This window comes from Microtus pennsylvanicus, chromosome 6 (genome assembly GCF_037038515.1).
Source record: "Microtus pennsylvanicus isolate mMicPen1 chromosome 6, mMicPen1.hap1, whole genome shotgun sequence".
Lineage (NCBI taxonomy): Eukaryota > Metazoa > Chordata > Mammalia > Rodentia > Cricetidae > Microtus > Microtus pennsylvanicus.
Genome location: NC_134584.1, coordinates 19268890 through 19290220, shown reverse-complemented (window position 1 = coordinate 19290220; position 21331 = coordinate 19268890). Strand labels below are relative to the sequence as shown.

General features: G+C 35.3%; 1 protein-coding gene across 4 annotated transcripts in view; it reads left to right on the top strand.

Moving 5' to 3' along the window:
• Cdh12 (cadherin 12) overlaps positions 1-21331 on the top strand; it is a 788260-nt gene that overhangs the window by 36481 nt on the left and 730448 nt on the right. The window lies entirely within an intron of this gene.

Here is a 21331-nt window from a genome sequence, read left to right as displayed (position 1 = left end):
CCACAACCCTTTAATTACCTTAACTCAGCACCAAACCTAACACACTCTTCACTGACAAACCTCAAGTGCAGGGCCAGTTTCCAGTTTGCCTTTATGTGAAATTACTAACACACTTGTCATGTTAGGCAAAGCTACTTATTCACCTTAAATTTTGCCATGAAATAAGACACACTCATTTTTTCTTAGCTTCCTTGATGTTTATCTTATAAGTTTTAACATCGTTCATATAATGATAACTTACAATTTATTATATGTCTTGCTTACTCTAACAAACATTAATGCATGTGTGATATTTATCTCTGAGTTCATATATCACAAATTGTAAATATAGGAAAATTCTGAAGATTGTGTTGGACAAGCATTTACCCAGAGAGAATTTCTGATAGTTTACTGGGGTTTATAAGGACATTTTGAAATTCAAACATGTTAAGACATTTAGTATTACTAGGCATTGTGTCCTATCCAATTTATTGCCTATGAGCGTATGAGAAAAGTACTTTCAGTTGCACATTTCCAAGGAACATTTTAAAACAATCTGTTCTCAGAAACACTTTTGCATCCCTGTCACATCCATTCTTGTAGGAAACACTACCGACATTTTTCCGTTGCTCCTTTCACTATACGACCCCGCAATGACAGCTTTCCTTCCACCATCTTCAGTATTGATATATGTATGTCTGATTTCACTCTTTGCTTGTGCTCTACCTGCTTATGGAGCCTCAGTAATTTTCTCCAATTTATGGATATATTTTAAAACATTTAATAAAACATTAAGAATTTTTAATTAAGTGTCCCAATTAAGTCAGGGTTCTTAGACTTCTGTTGAGCCAAAATTATCTCAGGGCCTGTACTTCGAGGCCTATAGAACAGAAATAGGCCTGGTTCGAGTACTTTGAGGACTGTAGGACTGAGAAAAACTTGGCTCGAGTTTGAGTGAGGAGGAGACAGCAAAAATTTAGTAGATGCTCCTCCAGACAGAGGGAAGGTTTGGCTCTCATTGGATGAAGGTACCCCCACATCACACCATGTCATTTAAACTATATAATCTGATGCCCACAGTAATAAACTGAGTTCCTGTTTGACTCGACTCCCTATTGCATCTGATTGTCTTGCATCATGGGGCTAAGGAATGGGCAGATAGAACACTCACCTTTTCCTGGGGAATAAGGAGGCCGAGCAACTGGAGGTTCAAAGAAGCCATCAGACTTCCATAAAACTAGAAAAAGATGATAAATAAGTACACTCAACCCAGTCTCTTTGACCCCTAAGTGTACATGCTTTCCCATTACGTTAAAAAGTACAATATCTGTCTTCAGAAAAGAAATTACTAGCAAAGTGTTAGCTCTTTGAAGCAACCAAGGTGTTATGTCTCTGACTAAAGGCATATAACAAACAAAATGAACGCAATTTTTAAGACCTCACTAATTTATTGCCTGCTCTATAATTGCTTATTTTATAATTTCTTATGGCAGAAGGTAACTGTGTCTTATTGGTCAAGTTTTACTGACATTTTCCCAAACATTATAATAGCTAAATTAAAATTTAAGTTGACATGTAATATATTTAATAATTATTTTCTCTATTTTTATTATAAAGTATGTATTTTGTTACTGTTAATTCATAAAACCAAACCCTGTTGAGTTAGTCTCATCTGATATTGTAAAAGTCATTGTATTCTAACTTTAGCATCCTTTGCCTTACAATACACATGTGCACGTGCACACACCACTGGGAACACACACACACATACAAACACACCACCACCACCAGCATCACCACCACTACCACCACCACCACATAAAGACATATATCACATTCTGAAAGACAAGATCTTATGAGAACAACCGGGCTTCAAAGCAAAGGTCCACAGCAAAGTGAAACTAAACTTAAGGGTTTTCTATCTGAGGGGTAAAAACTCACATACATGATTTGAGTGGTATTTATTTTATTATTCTGCAACTTTAATTCCTTTTCTCTGACTTTAATTCTTCATTTCAATTGTTCCGTGCTTCTTTGTTCTCCTAGTTTAAATACACTTTTACAGGAAGAACGAGGCAGTAAGAAAAAAAAAGTTACAATAATTACATCTCATTTCTGATAGCACATTCCTTAGGTAAACAATAAGGACAAAACCAGTTACCATGGCAATGGAAGGTTTCAAGGTGTCTGATGTAAGACTGTGACCAGAGTCACAAGTTGTGAGACATGGGTCTTCCTCAGCCAGACTAGAAAAGTGAAGAGCTAGCATGTTTCTTTAGGTTGTTTATGTTAATAACCTTGGTTATACTTCTGTAACTCTGACCTTTTGCAAATCTGTAAAGCTTTTAACTTAAAATAAAATTACAGAAACATTCAGTCTAGTTTGAACTTACTCTGAGATAAAAATGAGCTAATTATATGTAATTTGAGTAAAAAGAACGAAACATGGTTAAGCATTTTTAGTGAGGAGGAATTGAGTTAGTTACTAATTCTTTTTTTTTAAAGATATTTCTAACTATTTTTTTTTAGATTTATTTATTTATTGTGTTCTGTCTGTCTGTCTGCTTGCTGGCCAGAAGAGGGCACTAGATGGCTGTGAGCCACCATGTGGTTGCTGGGAATTGAACTCAGGACCTCTGGAAGAACAGTCAGTGCTCTTAACCTCTGAGCCATCTCTCCAGCCCCCTACAAATTCTTTTTTAATTTTTTATTTCTTTCATTGATTTTATTGAGCTATACATTTTTCTCCACTCCCCTCCCTTTCTCATCTACTTCAATCCTCTCCCATGCTCCCCATGTTCCCAATTTGCTCAGGAGATCTTGTCTTTTTCTACTTCCCATATAGATTAGATCTATGTATGTCTCTGTTAGGGTTCTATTTGTTGTCTAGTTTCTCTGGGATTGTGATTTTTTAGGCTGTTTTTCTTTGCTTCATGTTTAAAAACCACTTATGAGTGAATTCATATGATAATTGTCTTTCTGTATCTGGGTTACCTCACTCAAAATGATGTTTTCTACCTCCATCCATTTGCCTGAAAAATTCAAGATGTTATTTTTTTTCTGCTGTGTAGTACTTTATTGTGTAAATGTACCACATTTTCCTTATCCATTCTTTGGTTGAGGGGAATTTAGGTTGTCTTCAGGTTTTGGCTATGACAAACAATGCTGCTATAAACATAGTTGAGTACATGTCCTTGTGGTACGATTGATCATCCTTTGGATATATACCCAAAAGTGATATTGCTGGGTCTTGAGGCAGGTTGTTTCCTAATTCTCTGAGAAATCACCACACTGCTATTCAAATGGGTTGTACCAGCTTGCATTCCCATCAGCAATGCAGGAGTGTTGCCTTTACCCCACATCTTCTCCATCATAAGTTTTCATCAATTTTTTTCTTATCTTGGCCATTCTTACAGGTGTAAGATAGAATCTCAGAGTTGTTTTGATTTGCATTTTTCTGATGACTAAAGGTATTGAACATTTCCTTAAGTTTCTTTCAGCCATTTTAGATTTCTTTGTTGAGAGTTCTCTGTTTAGGTCTGTACTCAATTTTTCTTATATTGGATTATTTATTCTTTTGATGACCAATTTCTTGAGTTCTTTGTATGTTTTGGAGATTAGCCCTCTGTCTGATGTGGGGTTGGTAAAGATATTTTTCTATTATGTAGGCTGCCATTTTGTCTTGTTGACCATGTCTTCTGCTTTACAGAAGCTGTTCAGTTGAAGGAGTTCCCATTTATTAACTGTTTCTCTCAGTGTCTGTGCTACTAGGGTTTTATTTAAGCAGCAGTCTCTTGTGACAGTGTGTTCAAGTGTACTTCCACTTTCTCTTCTTTGAGGTTCAGTGTGACTGACTTTATGTTGAGGTCTTTGATCCATTTGGACTTGAGTTTTGCCCATGGTGGTAGATATGAATCTATTTTCATTTCTCTACATGTTGATATCCAGTTATGCCTGCACCATTTGTTAAATATTCTTTCCTTTTTCCATTAAATATTTTTTTGCTTCTTTATCAAAAATCAGGTGTTTGTAGGTGTGTGGATTAATATCTGCATCTTTGATTCGGTTTTATTGGTCCTCCAGTTTGATTTTATGACAATATTAGGCTGTTTTTAATACTGTACCTCTGAAGTAGAGTTTAAAGTAAAGAATTGTGATGTCTCCAGACGTTTTCTTATTGTACAGGATTGTTTTGTCTATCCTGGGTCTTTTGCTTTTCATATGAAGTTGAGTACCATTCTTTGGAGGTCTGTGAAGAATTTTGCTGGGGTTTTGATGGGCAATGCATTGGGACAATAGATTCAATTATGAAGCATATTCTAGTATATTTGCTATATATCAACATTATACAGAAATGAGAAATCATCTTCCTGAACACTAGCAGATATCTGTGCCTATAAGATTGAAAGGTAAACATGAGACTATATATAAACATGACATGAGATAGCACACAATGCATGCACTGGGGAGACACAATAGCTGTTTTTGCACATCTGAAATTACAGTCAGGAGCAACAGTTTCCAGAATTGGTGGTTCCACAGCCCTTTCTTAGGTGAGATTCTTCTCCATCATGGAATCGTTGCTCTGGTGGGCTAAAATCTGAACACTTATCATACGTGCTGCAACTCCTTCAGCCTCTGACACACATACATTGCATCATATGAACAAGATCAGAAATCAATCATGCTGTTTCAATAATAAATGATTCTTAGAAATGAGCAAACAACATGGAGTCAATGACAAAAGAAGTCTGTCATGTTCACAGCCATAAATTATTTAAAAGAAAAGAAGCCAGTTGATGAGAAGCCTAGAAAAGAAACTTGACAAGTGAAATTGTCAAGGGATATATAGTAATAAACATAATACATATTGTCTTACATATTGCAAATTGTAAAATCAAAAATTAGAATACTAGTCCCTAAATCAGGTTGATTTTTGTATTTTTCTATAAATACAAAAACTAAACTTTGAGAAGTTATGTTTTGTTTTGGCATTTACGTTAACAATTCAATTGAATGAAAGTAATAACTCAATATATGTTCTTATAATTTGACAAATTTTCATATTTATTTTTCAAGGAATAAAACTACAGATTAAAAATACCTTAGCTAATTTTTGAATAAAAATATCTGAATACATTTATAATTTAAATAATCTACCTTGGGAATTTTAAGTAGAATTATGAGAATAATATGATTGTTTTTGTGAACAGAATACCCTAGGACAAGACAGAGTAAATTAGATGTTAGATTTCAAGAAGAAATCTTTACTTTTGAGGACTGTTCATCACTGAAGTTGTTATTAAAGCATTCTCATTAGAGAAATCGCTTTAGGTTCCATATCTATATGTGATAAAATCACCAAGACATGATTGACTCTTCTGTTTTATTTACTAATCTAACATTAAAAAAACATCTCTATCCAAATATAAGTAAATTGATTCATTTTGATTCAATACAAGTATACCTAACTCTAGTTAAAATGTGGGTAGTTTGAATAAAAATAATTCAAGATAATGATGATTTTGCTAGAAGTAGGTCTGCTAAATATTATTTATTTGTTGTTTTAGATCATATTTAATCAATTTTTAAACATGGGTTGAAAGTGCATGCATTAATTCACCTGTTTTACATGGCAACAAGTAACTGTCTGTACTCAATAATAGCTGTATTGGCTTAATCATCCAAGGAAAGTAGATTTTTTCCACTGTGATTCATGTCAAGTCTGACAAATTGATCTCACTTGGACTGCTTGCTAAAATACTCCCATTTGCCTTTTCAATCTCACTGATTCAGCAAGATCTGCACATCAATGCATTTAGCTCTTCTGAGCACTGTAATAAAAATATTCTCAGGATGAGGCAAAATGCAACTCTGAGTAGTATGGGAAATCTTAGTTTGAAGACTGTCTAGCCTGCTTCCTTGGGGCAGTAGATTAACTTTCCTGTGACTCAATTGCATTGTCTGCTAATTGGGAATAATCTTTGTGAAAGAAAAAATAAATTTTCCTTCTAATTTCTTAGCTAGAAATAAATTTTCAAATAATAAGTGGCAAAATAAAGAAACTGAAGTTTATCTCTTGAAGCATGACTCTACAGATAAAGCTGATTTTATTCCACATGAATGACTTTAATTATGTTCTGCCTTAAATCCTGGCCTTCTCTTTCTTTTTTTAAAAAATTGTTTTCATTGAACTATTTATTTTCTCTGCTACCCTCCCTTCCTCCCCCTTCCTCTTCAACCCTCTTGTCTTTTTCTATTTCCCATGTATATTAGAAAACCCTGGCCTTTTATGAGCAAAATTGGTATTGTCCTAACTGCTGTAACCACTGACTGCATAGAATCTCTCCCCCAGCCTTTAGCATGCATTTATATTTTCTCCTGAAATTATAATCCAGTTCATTTCGTTTTTATCATTGTCTCTTTTCAGTTAGCAGCTCACTCATCTGTTCAGCTAGAGACCCTACTTCCAATATCACATGCTCTCTTTTCTCACAAAATTAACTTCCTACCCTAACTTCATTATTCTTAATTTGAATCACTTCCTGAAATTCTTATCTTTCTACTACAGTTACATAAAGAGCAGGACTTCATAATCATAACTCAATGCCATTGTTCTTTCCCCAGCTCATATTCTGAGGCTTCTAAGATGATGGAAACTCCAGTATAATAGAAAGGCAGTAAGGAATGAAAGATGTATCTCTCTGCACTAATTTTCCACTGCACAAAAGAATATTCTGTGCATAGCCCACTTCACCTGAAATGAATTATACTTTGACCCATCCTTTCTAGACCAAGAGGTATAGTTTATCATCACAAGATTTGGGAATATAGGGATCATGTTCCTGACATGGCTTTCTTTTTCTCATTCTTCTGTAAAGTTGAGCCCTATTCTTTATGCCAGAAATACTGGAAATACTCTTAATATTTTTGATAGTCTTGACACTTCTAATATTTTATTTCTCTATTTTATTTTCTCTCTTCAAGTCATTTATCAGGATATCATATACAATTTGTAAATATTTTATATTATTTTTCTTAAGAAATAAAAGCTCTGCTTTGGTCAATACCACTCATGCCTCAATGCCCTTGTTACTTGTTGTGTATTTCAATTATCTATAATTCTTATCATAATTTTATTATAAAATTATACAGATAAATTAAGATATTCCATATCTATATTGAGACCAAGTGAAGAAAAAATATAAGCCCACTAATGGTTATATTTTTTAAGCACAATAATGCACCGCAAACCAAGTAATGGCTGAACATAATCAGCCTGCCAGACTAAAATGATGCCTCTATGATACAACCTCTAGATCAAAAGCTGAGTAACATTTCACAAAAGGAGATTTGGAAATATTATAAGAACCAAGAAATCAGAATGGTTACTTTTAGATATCTTCTAGTCTTGGTAGAAAAGCTGTACACAAGATAGTCCAGCAGAATGGTTACCTAAACGATCCCTGCACAATAACACAAGCTGATATTCCAAAGGGTATGAGAGAAAATTCACAAGGCCCCATCCCTAGATGATGACTTGCAGACAAAAATTTACTAATGAAAGAAAGAACATAAGTTTTCTCCAGGTGAAGGCCCCTTGATAAGTTATCCTGTTCCAAATAATCAGACACAAAACATGCACATATTAACAACACTTATATGTATGTATACATGTAATTTAATTTGAATAGCAATAATAAAGAAATAGAGATTATTAATCTAAAATGAAATTACCAGGAGACATGGGAAGAACAAGTAGTACTTATAGAAATACAGTACTAATATGTAAAATATACAAAAATTTTTAAAGTATGCTTAAAGATGGTTTTAAGCAAAGTGCTTCAATAAACCTTAATTAATGTTCTAAAATACTTTAGCATTTACACTGCATTTGCTTCCTGAAGAATTAAATCTGCTGTGATTCTGTTGTGACACTACTACTGTGACTGTATTTGAAATGTAGGGTAATTTACATTCCAAATATTTAAGAATCAAGAGCTTTAGTCAAATCTGAATTGAAAACCACTTAAAATCCTATACATATCTCTTTTTTACCAGAGCATGAAACACTTTTCTCTCAATATTAGTGTTTGGATGGAAATCACCTCTAAATTTAAAAGAAACTTGGCTCCTGAATCACTGCCTTCCACCCTATAACTAATCCAGTTCTCAGTCAGACAAGGTCACCCAATCTTGATACATGTCACATTGATGATAGTAATCATCTCTCAACCACCTGTTCATAATCTTTTAATCTCCTCAGCTAAACTTTTGCTCTCTTTCATTCAACTACCTATACACATCTTGCTCTGAGGAGTCATCTTCACCACTGAACTCTCTTGGGAAAAATGTCACATAAACCATAGCATCTGATTATAATTTTTTATCTGTTCAGATATTTTGTCCTTAAATGATTCCTGTAATGTTCATCGAGTCCTCTAGTTGTTCACATCCCCTTTCCTGAGCTATTTATGCCCCATTTCCAAGAAGAATGTTGTATTTTGATGACAGAACCTAACATGCAAAATTCATAAATTTTTGTGCCATGCTTAGTGACAATCAAATTGTAGTATGGCAGGTCATGTGTGTGCAACTCGGTGCTTACATAGCCACCACCCTCAAATTCAGTCACTTCCTTTAATGTCCTTTAGTATTGTATTGAGTCTTGATGGTCATATGTTTGGAACTGTGTTCTATTAGTTTATACATGTTTGAAGAATATATGCTCATAGTGGTCGTGGGCACGAAAAAAGGATTGTATCAGTGATGAAGTGTTATTTCCACCTTTCATCTTTCACACATTCCTATCTGCTTGTTATACAATTTTGTATTAATTTATAATGTCCCAGAATTGAGCATGGATAGTTGTAGATCAGCTATCATAGATAAAAGTGGTCAGCTAGATAGTAGTGGGAATTCATGATAAGCTACTGAGCAATAGAGTAACCAAGTATTTGTGTACTAGCTATTTCAAAAATCTAGAAGGAATGGTTTTGAGTGCTTTTACATTTAACACTTAAAAATTATAGCATAGATGGATGAGGACACAAGAGTTCCCCACATCTACCTGAGAAATTGAAATTCAATGAGTGAAGAAAAAACGGCAGTCACTTTTCTTCTATAATAGAGTGCCAACTGGTACATTGTCCACTCTCCACTGGGTGATCTCAGATTCAATTGGACATAGGGAGCATTAACTAGACTTGGTGGTTTAAAAACTAAAAATTTAAAAAGAGGGCATGAAAAAGAATGAGAGATGTACTGGAATCAACACTAGGGGGAAATTAAGCAGGAAGTCAGTGATGAAAATGGTCAAGATACATTGTATCAATGAAAGAAATATTCAATAATAAATGAAACTATTATGAAATAATTATAGGTATTTTCAGAAATTAGACATGTCCAGATTACTTATACAGTCAATATAGATACTTAATCATGACATGGTGCTGCAATATTATGTACATTTTATGAACTTTCATTTTCAGTCAGTGAGATAGTCTGTCCTTTTTCGGTCATAATTTAACGTTCATTTGAATCCCACCATCAGGAAAAAGTGGGTTGTCATGAATATTTTGCATTGTCCCCTTAAAAATAATTCTTTATTTTGCTGTCATGCTGAATATTTCACTAAGCTATCTCTTTGGTTATTCTACTCTTTTCTTGGCTGTCTTCTTACTAAGTATGGCTATAGTTGCCCTGAAAATTGAAAGGGGAGTTTCCTCTCAGCAAGTTACCCTTCCTCAGTAGTCACTAAACCTTCTCATGGGGGTGTTATATAATTTCCTTTTTTTAAGTTTATTAACATTCCTTTTCTTGTTGTGCCTTATAGTCTGTGAATTTGTGAATGCATTAACACCAGCCTAGTGTGATTGTACAGTTCTCCATCTTGGCAAAACAGCTCTTTGAAAGGGTAAATTTCTCTCAATAATTCACTTTGATAAAACAGAATTACTTTCTTTTAAGTTACATCCAACATACATTATCGCTATGACAGAAGAGTAATGACAGCTTTCTTTGTCTCAGAACAAAACTCTCCAATGTTCTGAATGCACAAGTGATGAGTATATATCATGAAAACAATGATAGCATGCCTTTCACCCTATATTCAGAAAGGATATTCTCACCGGTCTTTAAGGGTGGTATCTCATCTTGATAGGGGCTCAATTTCCCATTTTCTGTCCCAATAGACATGAAGTGTGAATATAGACCACATCTTGATAATGATTCTAACAAGTGACCAAGATCAGTGGACCTCCACTAAGCCATAAGAAAATACCATAGCCAGCCACTCAGCTCATAAACAGAGGACGTTTCTACAGTCACAGGAACCATTGCAGTTTCCCAGTTTGCTGTACACTTTTGGGGCTACTACTAGACTTATCAATTTGCTTGTCATTGCTTTGCTATTCTTTCTCTTCCTTTAGGTATCATCGGGAAAATGCTGCTTTGTAAAATTTACTCATGTTTTAATTAGGTTGAGTAGTATTTTGAGGATTTCTTTTGTGTGTGTTTATGTTTGTGTTCACTGAGGAAATATAATATGACTTTGAACAAAGGGGTAGAAAATAAAATGATAGAAATACACATTGGACAATCGTTAATAATTGGTTTTACATCCTTGACAGTTTTTACATTTTATCTTCAGCTTTAGTCTTTGTACAGAGAGAAGTTTGAGTTTTCTTATTCTCTTGTGGGTACTTAAGAATCAGTTCAGTGTGTGGACCTGAGGCTTGCTCAATAAATCCTTGTCAAATAAAAGTTATTAAAAGATTGTTAGGGATTTATCATCACTAAAATCTGGAGCTTGTCTCAAAGGTAATAATTGCCCAGTGGGCTTCAGCATGTTCTTTGTCTACTTCAGGCTTTGAGCAAACATAAATTAATGAATCTGGAGATACAAACATGATTTTTTTCTCCTTCAAGTTATGTTAACTAAGGCAAAATGGCATAGCAATCTGTGGATTAGAATATTCAAAATAACCAATTTAGCATCAATTCTCTAAATCTGTGTAAAAGAAGTTTATAGCAGGTTATCAAAGTAATGCTATTAAGTTTAAAGTAAGAGTGAATCTGTGTCCTATGATAAAGTAATTAACATGATAAGACTACCAAGAATATATCCTTAAATTGCTATACTACTGTGGTAACATGATCTTAATGTATTTTAGACAATTTCAGTAAGAGATATTACATTGATACTTTTATGGAAACATCTTCTGCAACTTACATAAAAAAACAAAAATATTGTTTTTGAAAGTATTTTTCTTGAAAAAGAACAGATCTTCTTTTAATAAGTGCTGAGCTGAATTTACCTCAAAGAATAGTATCTACTTTCTGTGGTTCTTAAGTACATCTTTCCTCCTGATTTCTCTTTTGAGCAAATTAGTGGGGAGTGAGTGGGAACTTGAATTGGTATTTTTTTAAAACTCTAATAAATAAAAAATTAAAAAGAAATGGTTTTAAAATTTTAATTGGTTAAATCGGCCAAACTCTTTAATTTTGACTTTAATACTAGTTATTTTATACTGATAAATGTGCATATACTAACTTGATTTCAGTTTTAGATTGGTCCTAGAATATTTTAAAATACATATACTCATGTATTTGAGAGGCTTTTTATCAAAAAATTGTTTCACCTAGAAAAGGTGATTTATCCATCTCCTTTACATGTTTACATTAAATTATGCTGTTTGAGTCAATAAAATATAGGCATTGAATAATTCTTTATTCAAAATCAAAAGCTACCTTTTTCTTGAAATCACATACCTGACATGGGTTAGAATAAGATAAAATTGTGTCAACCTTAAAACAACTGCCAACTAAAACACTTTAATGAATAATGCATACCTAAAATTCCCTAAGTATATTAAAAACCTGTGCTACAACTACAAGGAACTTCAGTCTCAAAAATCAAATGCTATACCTGCAGAGTCTCAGAACTCCTTTGATTACAGCACTTCTCAGCTTTCATATAGCTCTGAATAATTCATATTGCATTATTCTTTAGGTATTTCTGGTATTCTAATTCTCAGCACAACAACTTTCTAGAACAGAATTAGTAAAAACTATAGGTTGCCTATGTGCCCTGATCTAGAATTATTTATTCTGTGTTTATATCTTAGTATTTTTTTTTATTGAGAAAAGGAAAAAAAGCAAGTTTTCACCTCATCCCAGCCTCCCATTTCCCTCCCCCTCCTCCCAGCCCTCTCCCCCTCCATCTACTCCTCTCCCCCTCCCTCTCCAGTCCAAAGAGCAGTCAGGGTTCCCTGCCCTGTGGAAAGTCCAAGGTCCTTCCCCCTCCGTCCATATCTAGGAAGGTGAACATCCAAATTGGCTAGGCTCCCACAAAGCCGGAACATTAAGTAGGATAAAACCCCGTGCCATTGTCCTTGGCTTCTCATCAGCCCTCATTGTTCGCCATGTTCAGAGTCCGATTTTATCCCATGCTTTTTCAGTCACAGTCCAGCTGGCCTTGGTGAGCTCCCAATAGATCAGCCCCACTGTCTCTTTGGGTGGGTGCACCCCTCGTGGTCCCGACTTCCTTGCTCATGTTCTCCCTCCTGCTCCTCATTGGGACCTTGGGAGCTCAGTCCAGTGCTCCAGTGTGGGCCTCTGTCTCTATCTCTATCCATCACCAGATGAAGGTTCTATGGTGATATGCAAGATATTCGTCATTATTGCTATAGGATAGGGTCATTTCAGGTTCCCTATCCTCAGCTGCCCAAAGAACTAAATGGGGACATCGCCTTGGGCTCCTGGAAGCCACTCTAGGTTCAAGTCTCTTGCCAACCCTAAGGTGGCTCCCTTAACTAAGAATTGTGCTTCCGTGCTCCCCTATCCAAACTTCCTTTATCCCAATCATCCTTTTTCCCCAAATTCCCCCCATCCTCCCCTTCTTCCTTTTCTCTCCCCATCTCCCCTTACCCTCATCCCACCCCACCCCCAAGATCCCAATTTTTTCCCCGGCAATTTTGTCTACTTCCCATAGCCAAGAGGATAACTATATGTTTTTCCTTGGGTTCACCTTCTTACTTAGCTTCTTTAGGTTCACCAATTGTAGACTCCATGACCCTTATTTATGGCTAGAAACCAATTATGAGTGAGTACATCCCATGTTCATTTCTTTGTGTCTGGGTTACCTCACTCAATATAGTGTTTTCTATTTCCATCCATTTGCATGCAAAATTTGAGAAGTCATTGTTTTTTACCGCAGAGTAGTACTCTAATGTGTATATAGTCCACACTATCTTCATCCATTCTTCCATTGAAGGGCATCTAGGTTGTTTCCAGGTTCTGGCTATTACAAATAATACTGCTATAAGCATAGTTGAACAAATGCTCTTGTCATATGATCGGGCATCTCTTGGGTATATTCCCAAGAGTGGTATTGCTGGGTCCAGGGGTAGGTTGATCCCGAATTTCCTGAGAAACCGAAACACTGATTTCCGCAGTGGTTGCACAAGATTGCATTCCCACCAGCAATGGATGAGGGTACCCCTTCCTCCACAGCCTCTCCAGCAAAGGCTATCATTGGAGTTTTTGATTTTAGCCATTCTGACAGGTGTAAGATGATATCTCAAAGTTGTTTTGATTTGCATTTCCCTGATCGCTAAGGAGGTTGAGCATGACCTTAAGTGTCTTTTGGCCATTTGAACTTCTTCTGTTGAGAATTCTCTGTTCAGTTCAGTGCCCCATTTTTTAATTGGGTTAATTAGCATTTTAAAGTCTAGTTTCTTGAGTTCTCTATATATTTTGGAGATCAGACCTTTGTCTGTTGCGGGGTTGGTGAAGATCTTCTCCCAGTCAGTAGGTTGCCTTTTTGTCTTAGTGACAGTGTCCTTTGCTCTACAGAAGCTTCTCAGTTTTTAGTAGGTCCCATTTATTCAATGTTGCCCTTAAGTCGACCAATGGAATCGTATAGAAGACCCAAATTTTAACCCACAAACCTATGATCACCTCATTTTTGATAAAGGAGCTAAAAGTATACAATGGAAGAAAGAAAGCATCTTCAACAAATGGTGCTAGCATAACTGGATATCAACCTGTAGAAGAATGAAAATAGACCCATATCTATCACCATGCACAAAACTCAAGTCCAAATGGATTAAAGACCTCAATATCACACCTGATATTGACCGAACACACTGAACCTGATAGAAGAGAAAGTGGGAAGTACCCTACAACAGATGGGCACAGAAGATCACTTCCTATGTATAACCCCAGCAGCACAGACATTAAGGGCAACATTGAATAAATGGACCTACTTAGTGAGTTTTTGAAATTTGTAACAGAACAGCTAAATGCAAAGTCTCTTGATTTCGATTCTATGCAGTGTAATCAGAAAAGCTATACTGAAGCAATTCTCTTAGATTTACAGTAAGTACATTAAAATATCCCTTGATTCTCTTTCACAGTGTTGTTCAGCATTGTAAACCATTTTAAACTTTACAAAGGATTTAACTGATATGGCTCAATTGATATTCAAGCATAGTTTAATCTATAATATATAGGAAGTTTACACAGCAATAGTTTGGTGTCTGAGGTGTTATTTAGCTCTGCTTTAGATGACATCATTGTGTTTACTAGAATGTTTACTATAGGATGGAATGGCATGTGGTTCATAAAGGATGAAGGTGATTAGTTCTAACAGTATTTATTTTTGTTGTAAACAGATATGAGGAATGTGATGTATTCATTTCACTTGAAGCCACTCTAGAAATCTAACTTCCCTGGCTTTGGAAGTTTTACCTTATATACACATTGATAGGTACTTCAAGAGAAGTAAATTCACTTGTGGTACTTACATTGATATTTGTTTGACTGGATAGGATGTGAACTATAAAAACATATAGATATTGATATGCAAAACTATACAATTAGAAGATGGATTGGAGTTTAGAGAATTATTTTAATTTCCTTGCTATTAGGTCTCCAAAGTACCATTCTAATGTTATAGTTGTATGTTATTTCACTCTACATACAAGAATTTTGTATGTGGATGTGTAAGAACTGAAGTTATACTTTTATATAATATTTAGCTCCTCTAACTTTAAATCTATTTCATTATTTTGTATAGCATGAAAAAACTTAATAAAAACATTCTTAAATTTGTAAGATATACCTAGCAAATATTCCAAAATTTCATAATCCAAACTTATCAACCATGTACTTAAAATAAAATCCATTAAATATAGAAAATTAATGAAGAAAATTAAAAAAACATATTTTGGTTTTGGGGTTGTTATTTCTCAAATCCATTCAAGTCAACTTGTTTTTATCATTGTTACTATTTTTGTTACTCAGTTTGCTTTTGTTATTGAGACAGTCTCAATATGTAACTCAGTGTAGTCTTAAACACAATCCTCTTGCTTCTAATTCTGGAGTTGTAAAACTATAGCTGTACATTATTAGCTCAAAAATCTCATTTAAAAATAATTTATTGTGACTATTTATTGATAATTAATATTAACTGTTTATTTTTGAGCATGTCTTTATATGAATAGAATCAGTTTTCAAACAATGTGGCTATGTTTCAGTGCCATTAATGCAAATCCATTTATTTTGCAGTAATTTATTATGCAAATTAAACCATTATTATGTTTATTTATACTTTTGTGTTTACTTTTCTCATATAAGTATTGCTATGTGAAATACTGTGCATATGTAAGGGCTCTTTGAGTGTGAAAATTACTGTTACAAGTTGGATATTGTAAAATGTGGAAAATAATGTCAAGTTGTCTCACAGGTCATTTTATTGTACATTCTAAGTCAATGTATCACATCTCCTCAGCTTCGTATTTTTCCCATGCCTGAAATGTTCATCAGCTGATTATAGGTGACCTTTAGCTTTGAAAGTTTTATGTTTCGTCTCGGCCTCATTAAAACACTGATCATTTGATCAGTCATTAACCAGAGTATTCCTACCAATTTGCTTTGAAGCCCTAGTTAGCATCTACAATCATTTATTTGATTTAAGATTTGAAATTTCACAGGGCAGTAGTAGTACATACCTTTAATCCCAGCACTTGGGATGCAGAGGTAAGCAGATTTCTGTGAGTTTGAGCCCAACTGGTCTATGAAGTAAATTCCAGGACAGACAGGACTATTACACACAGAAACACTGTCTCAATAAATAAATAGATAGATAGATAGATAGATAGATAGATAGATAGATAGATAGATAGATAGAAAAACAAAACCAACAACAGTAAAAAAGGTTTTAAAATTTATGTGTTCAATCAATTGAAAGTTTAAGAGTAAATTTCCTGAAGAAAATTTACTTCAGTATGTAATATTAAATACTGGTCAAATCCCAGTTCTTTCTAAAAGTTAATAAATATTAATTATATTCAGATACAATAAAATCCCCCTTCTTACTCCAATCCAGGCCTCAAATCCTCAAATTGACATGAGCAAGTTTCATTTAGCACTCTCTCTGTAGGCCAGCTCTCTTTCCCTCCATTCCTACCTCCCTTTCTTTCCTCACAGTTTGACTTTTAATACTGTCAATAACAGAGAAACTTTACAAAAACAGCAAAAAAATCTTAAATTAGTCAAGTCCAAACTATAGCAATATATACTCTACTGACCAGTTCCTATATGCCTCTGCCTTTACTCAATATATACAGGCAATTAAACACATTTAAATTCTTTTTTTATGCAATGATTTTTTTCAGCTTGAAAAAAATTGCTGCTCAGGATAAATTAAGCAATCTTCATAAAACATAAAATTATTTGTTATCAGCTGTTTAGTGTCAAATAGTATTTTGGTATTGTACAGGTAGAAACTCTAAAGATGTCCACCTTAGGTTATAGGATGGTATAGCTGCACACTCAGAAGGAGTGCATAGGTTTATTCTCTCATAGAAGGGGAATTTCTGGCAAGAGGAAGTGACTCCCAAACATATGTAGTGTAGTTAAAAAGATACTGCAGGCCAACTGGCCAACATTTCAGAATGTTGCTGAGAGAAAATTGGAGATAGGTTTCTATTCATGTGAAGAGATGTGGTCAGAATGTAGCTTACCTCACATGGGTTTAGATTCTAGTTTATTTTGAACAGAACCGTTTAAAACTGTTACTGAATGGAAGCAGTGCTATATTTAGCTCACGAAAAGGAGGAATGCGAGCCACCCTCCAGAGTGCTATATCAAACTGTTAGCAACAGGAACTAGAGAAAAGTTTTCCACTGTAGTTTTTCCTTAATGTTTACTACATCTAGAAACCCTGTAGTTCAAAAAAAAATTGCAATAGTTAAATAAATTTCTTTCTTTTCAGATTTAGAGTTTTTTCTGAACTAGTACTACATTGTCTAAATCACAAACTTTCAGATTTTGTTCATGGCTTACAATAGTGATATTGTAGAAAATAATTTCCATAGATTAAATTTGAATGCTTTATTTTTAGGTATGTGAAATAAAAAATAATTTGTAAAAAAGCAACGTCTGTAAACTTTGATGAACTGACTTTTATACCCAACATTGTCTTTTATATGTAGAGAATAACCAGTAATAACAATGTACATCCTTTTTAGCAAGAGTAATTTATGTTTTCGATTGGTCAGTTTGAGGCAAAGACTACTGTAGGCAGGTGGGATAGAGTAAGAAACAATGGTAATCTTTGAAATTTAGATATTTCATATTTGGTAACACAGGAATCTATTTTATTTATATATAGGATTTTTGTTGCGGTGTCATTCATTACAGAGTGCCAAACTCTGTTCTGTATGTACATTTTTTAATGGAACATCAAAAATTATATTTTTGTTAAAAATGTAAACTACATAAGTTTTTTCTTCTGTTTTTTATCTGTGATGAAATATGTTACTAACAAGCTTTTTGAGATTTAATTTAATATTAATTTCAGAAGTAAACCCAGACATTGATTAAGAAAATTTCAATAATTTAGAAGAAAACACTATAGAATATCACAAATTATACAGTTATGTGAAAATTGGGCAATATGAAGGACATTAGTATAGAATTTTAATTTCAATATTCAATTAACAGAAAATCTCCAGAAAACAAGGTGGGTGATATTGGCAGATTGAATAGGAACTTTAGAAGTTTATTTTGATACCTCTTATACAGGAAGAATTAATCAAATTGATATGTAAGAAAATTAGTTAAGCAATGTGAAAAAGTTTTGCAACCCCTATAAACCTCTCCACTGATATAATAATCCAAATCAGACCACATCAAACCAAATTAGAACAAGCTCGGGTTTAATAGGTACCAATACTCCTAGGTGTCCTTCCAGGCCCCCAGAGAGAACACAGGGAAGGAAGACTGGAAAACTATTTGTTATTTCTTTGGCGAGCTCAGTCTAAATACCCTGTGGCAGTGGTCTTGAGCATCTCTGGGAAGAGGTTCTCATTTGGCAGGCTTTGGAGTCACTATGCTCCTAATTGAACGAATATTATTTAGACCATGAACATTATGAACATTGACTAGGAAGCACAGCAAGAAACTCAATTTTTGTGAGTTATAATGAAGTATATTTTAACCTGCATTGGAATATGTTTTAGTTTGTCTCAGAAAACTAAATATGCACTTGACATATTACAAATCTCCTTAATATTTACCCAAAGCAGTTAAAAATTTTTAATAAAAGGGGGTACAATTATTTATAGTAGCATTGGAGACGGTTGTCCAAACTAGGAAACAACCAGAATACTGATTGTTTAGTGGACAAATGAAGTATGGTACATTTAGACAATGGAATATTATTCAATGCTTAAATTAATTGAACTGGTACTGGAAAAGTTATCAGTTGTGAAGAGTACTCCTTGCTCTTGCATATCCCAGATCCCATATGAGAGTACAAAGGCATTTTCAATTCGAGTTTCAGGGGATCCCATACCCTACCCTAGCTCATGCAAAGGCCCAGCACACATGCAGTTCACATATATACACACAGTCCAAACATTCACACATACATATTAAAATAAAACCAATGAACAATCCATCCAGTGAAATAAAAGGGTGGCCTTTACAAGTATATTATTTAATCAAGGAAGCCAAGTTATAAAGGTACATACTTATGTGACTTTTATAATATGGTGTTCTGAAAGGCAAGACGATGAGGATCTTGTAAAGAAATGTATAGTTAATATCCAGGAGGATGACTATATATTTTTCTTTGGGTTCACCTTCTTTTTTTATTATTTTTTTATTATTATTGAGAAAAAAAATTCCGCCTCCTCCCAGCCTCCCACTCCTCCTCACCTCCCCTCACCCTTCTCCCCCTCCCTCCACTCCTCTCCCCCTCCCTCTCCAATCTAAAGAGCAGTCAGAGTTCCCTGCCCTGTGGAAAGTCCAAAGTCCTCCCCCCTTCATCCTGGTCTAGGAAGGAGAACATCCGAACTGGCTAGGCTCCCACAAAGCTAGGACATGAAGTAGGATCAAAACCCAGTGCCATTGCCCTTGGCTTCTCATCAGCCCTCATTGTCCGCCATATTCAGAGAGTCCGGTTTTATCCCCTGCTTTTTCAGTCTCAGTCCAGCTGGCCTTGGTGAGCTCCAATAGATCAGCCCCACTGTCTCCGTGGGTGGGTGCACCCCTCTTGGTCCTGACTTCTTTGCTCATGTTCTCCCTCCTTATGCTCCTCATTGGGACCTTGGGAGCTCAGTCCAGTGCTCCAGTGTGGGTCTCTGTCTCTATCTCCATCCATCGCCAGATGAAGGTTCTATGGTGATATGCAAAATATTCATCAGTATGGCTATAGGATAGGATCATTTCAGGTTTTCTATCCTCAGCTGCCCAAGGAATTAACTGGGGACCTTGCTTTGGGCACCTGGAGGCCCCTCTAGGTCCAAGTCTCTTGCCAACACTAAGATGGCTCCCTTGATTAAGATATGTGCTTCCCTGCTCCCCTATCCAAACTTCCTTTATCCCAATCATCCCGTTGCCCCAAGTTCTCCCCATCCTACCCTTCTCACTTTTCTCTCCCCATCTCCCCTTACCGCCCTCCCACCCCACCCTTAAGATCCCGTTTTTTCCTGGCAATCTTGTCAACTTCCCATACCCAGGAGGATAGCTATATGTTTTTCTTTGGGTTCAACTTCTTATCTAGCTTCTTTAGGATAACAAATTATAGACTCACTGACCTTTATTTATGGCTAGAACCCAATTATGAGTGAGTATATCCCTTGTTCATCTTTTTGGGTCTGAGTTACCTCACTCGGGATACTATTTTCTATTTCCATCCATTTGCATGCAAAATTTGAGAAGTCATTGTTTTTTACTGCTGAGCAGTACTCTAATGTGTATATATTCCACACTTTCTTCATCCATTCTTCCATTGAAGGACATCTAGGTTGTTTCCAGGTTCTGGCTATTACAAATAATGCTGCTATGAACATAGTTGAACAAATGCTCTTGTCATATGATCGGGCATCTCTTGGGTATATTCCCAAGAGTGGTATTGCTGGGTCCAGGGGTTGGTTGATCCCGAATTTCCTGAGAAACCGAAACACTGTTTTCCAAAGTGGTTGCACAAGTTTGCATTCCCACCAGCAATGGATGAGGGTACCACTTCTTCCACAACCTCTCCAGCAGAGGCTATCATTGGTGTTTTTGATTTTAGCCAATCTGACAGGTGTAAGATGATATCTCAAAGTTGTTTTGATTTGCATTTCCCTGATCGCTAAGGAGGTTGAGCATGACCTTAAGTGTCTTTTGGCTATTTGAACTTCTGTTGAGAATTCTTTGTTCAGATCAGTGCCCCATTTTTTAATTGGGTTAATTAGCATTTTAAAGTCTAGTTTCCTGAGTTCTCTATATATTTTGGAGATCAGACCTTTGTCTGTTGCGGGGTTGGTGAAGATCTTCTCCCAGTCAGTGGGTTGCCTTTTTGTCTTAGAGACAGTGTCCTTTGCTTTACAGAAGCTTCTCAGTTTCAGTAGGTCCCATTTAATCAATGTTGCCCTTAATGTCTGTGCTGCTGGGGTTATACCTAGGAAGCGATCGCCTGTGCCCATCTGTTGTAGGGTACCTCCCAATTTCTCTTCTATCAGGTTCAGTGTGTTCGGACTGATATAGAGGTCTTTGATCCATTTGGACTTGAGTTTTGTTCATGGTGATAGATATGGGTCTATTTTCATTCTTCTACAGGTTGACATCCAGTTGTGCCAGCACCATTTGTTGAAGATGCTTTCTTTCTTCCATTGTATACTTTTAGCTCCTTTATCGAAAATGAGGTGATCATAGGTTTGTGGGTTAAAGTCTGGGTCTTCAATATGATTCCATTGGTCGACTTCTCTGTTTTTATACCAATACCAAGCTGTTTTCAATACTGTAGCTCTGTAGTAGAGTTTGAAGTCAGGGATGGTAATGCCTCCAGATGTTC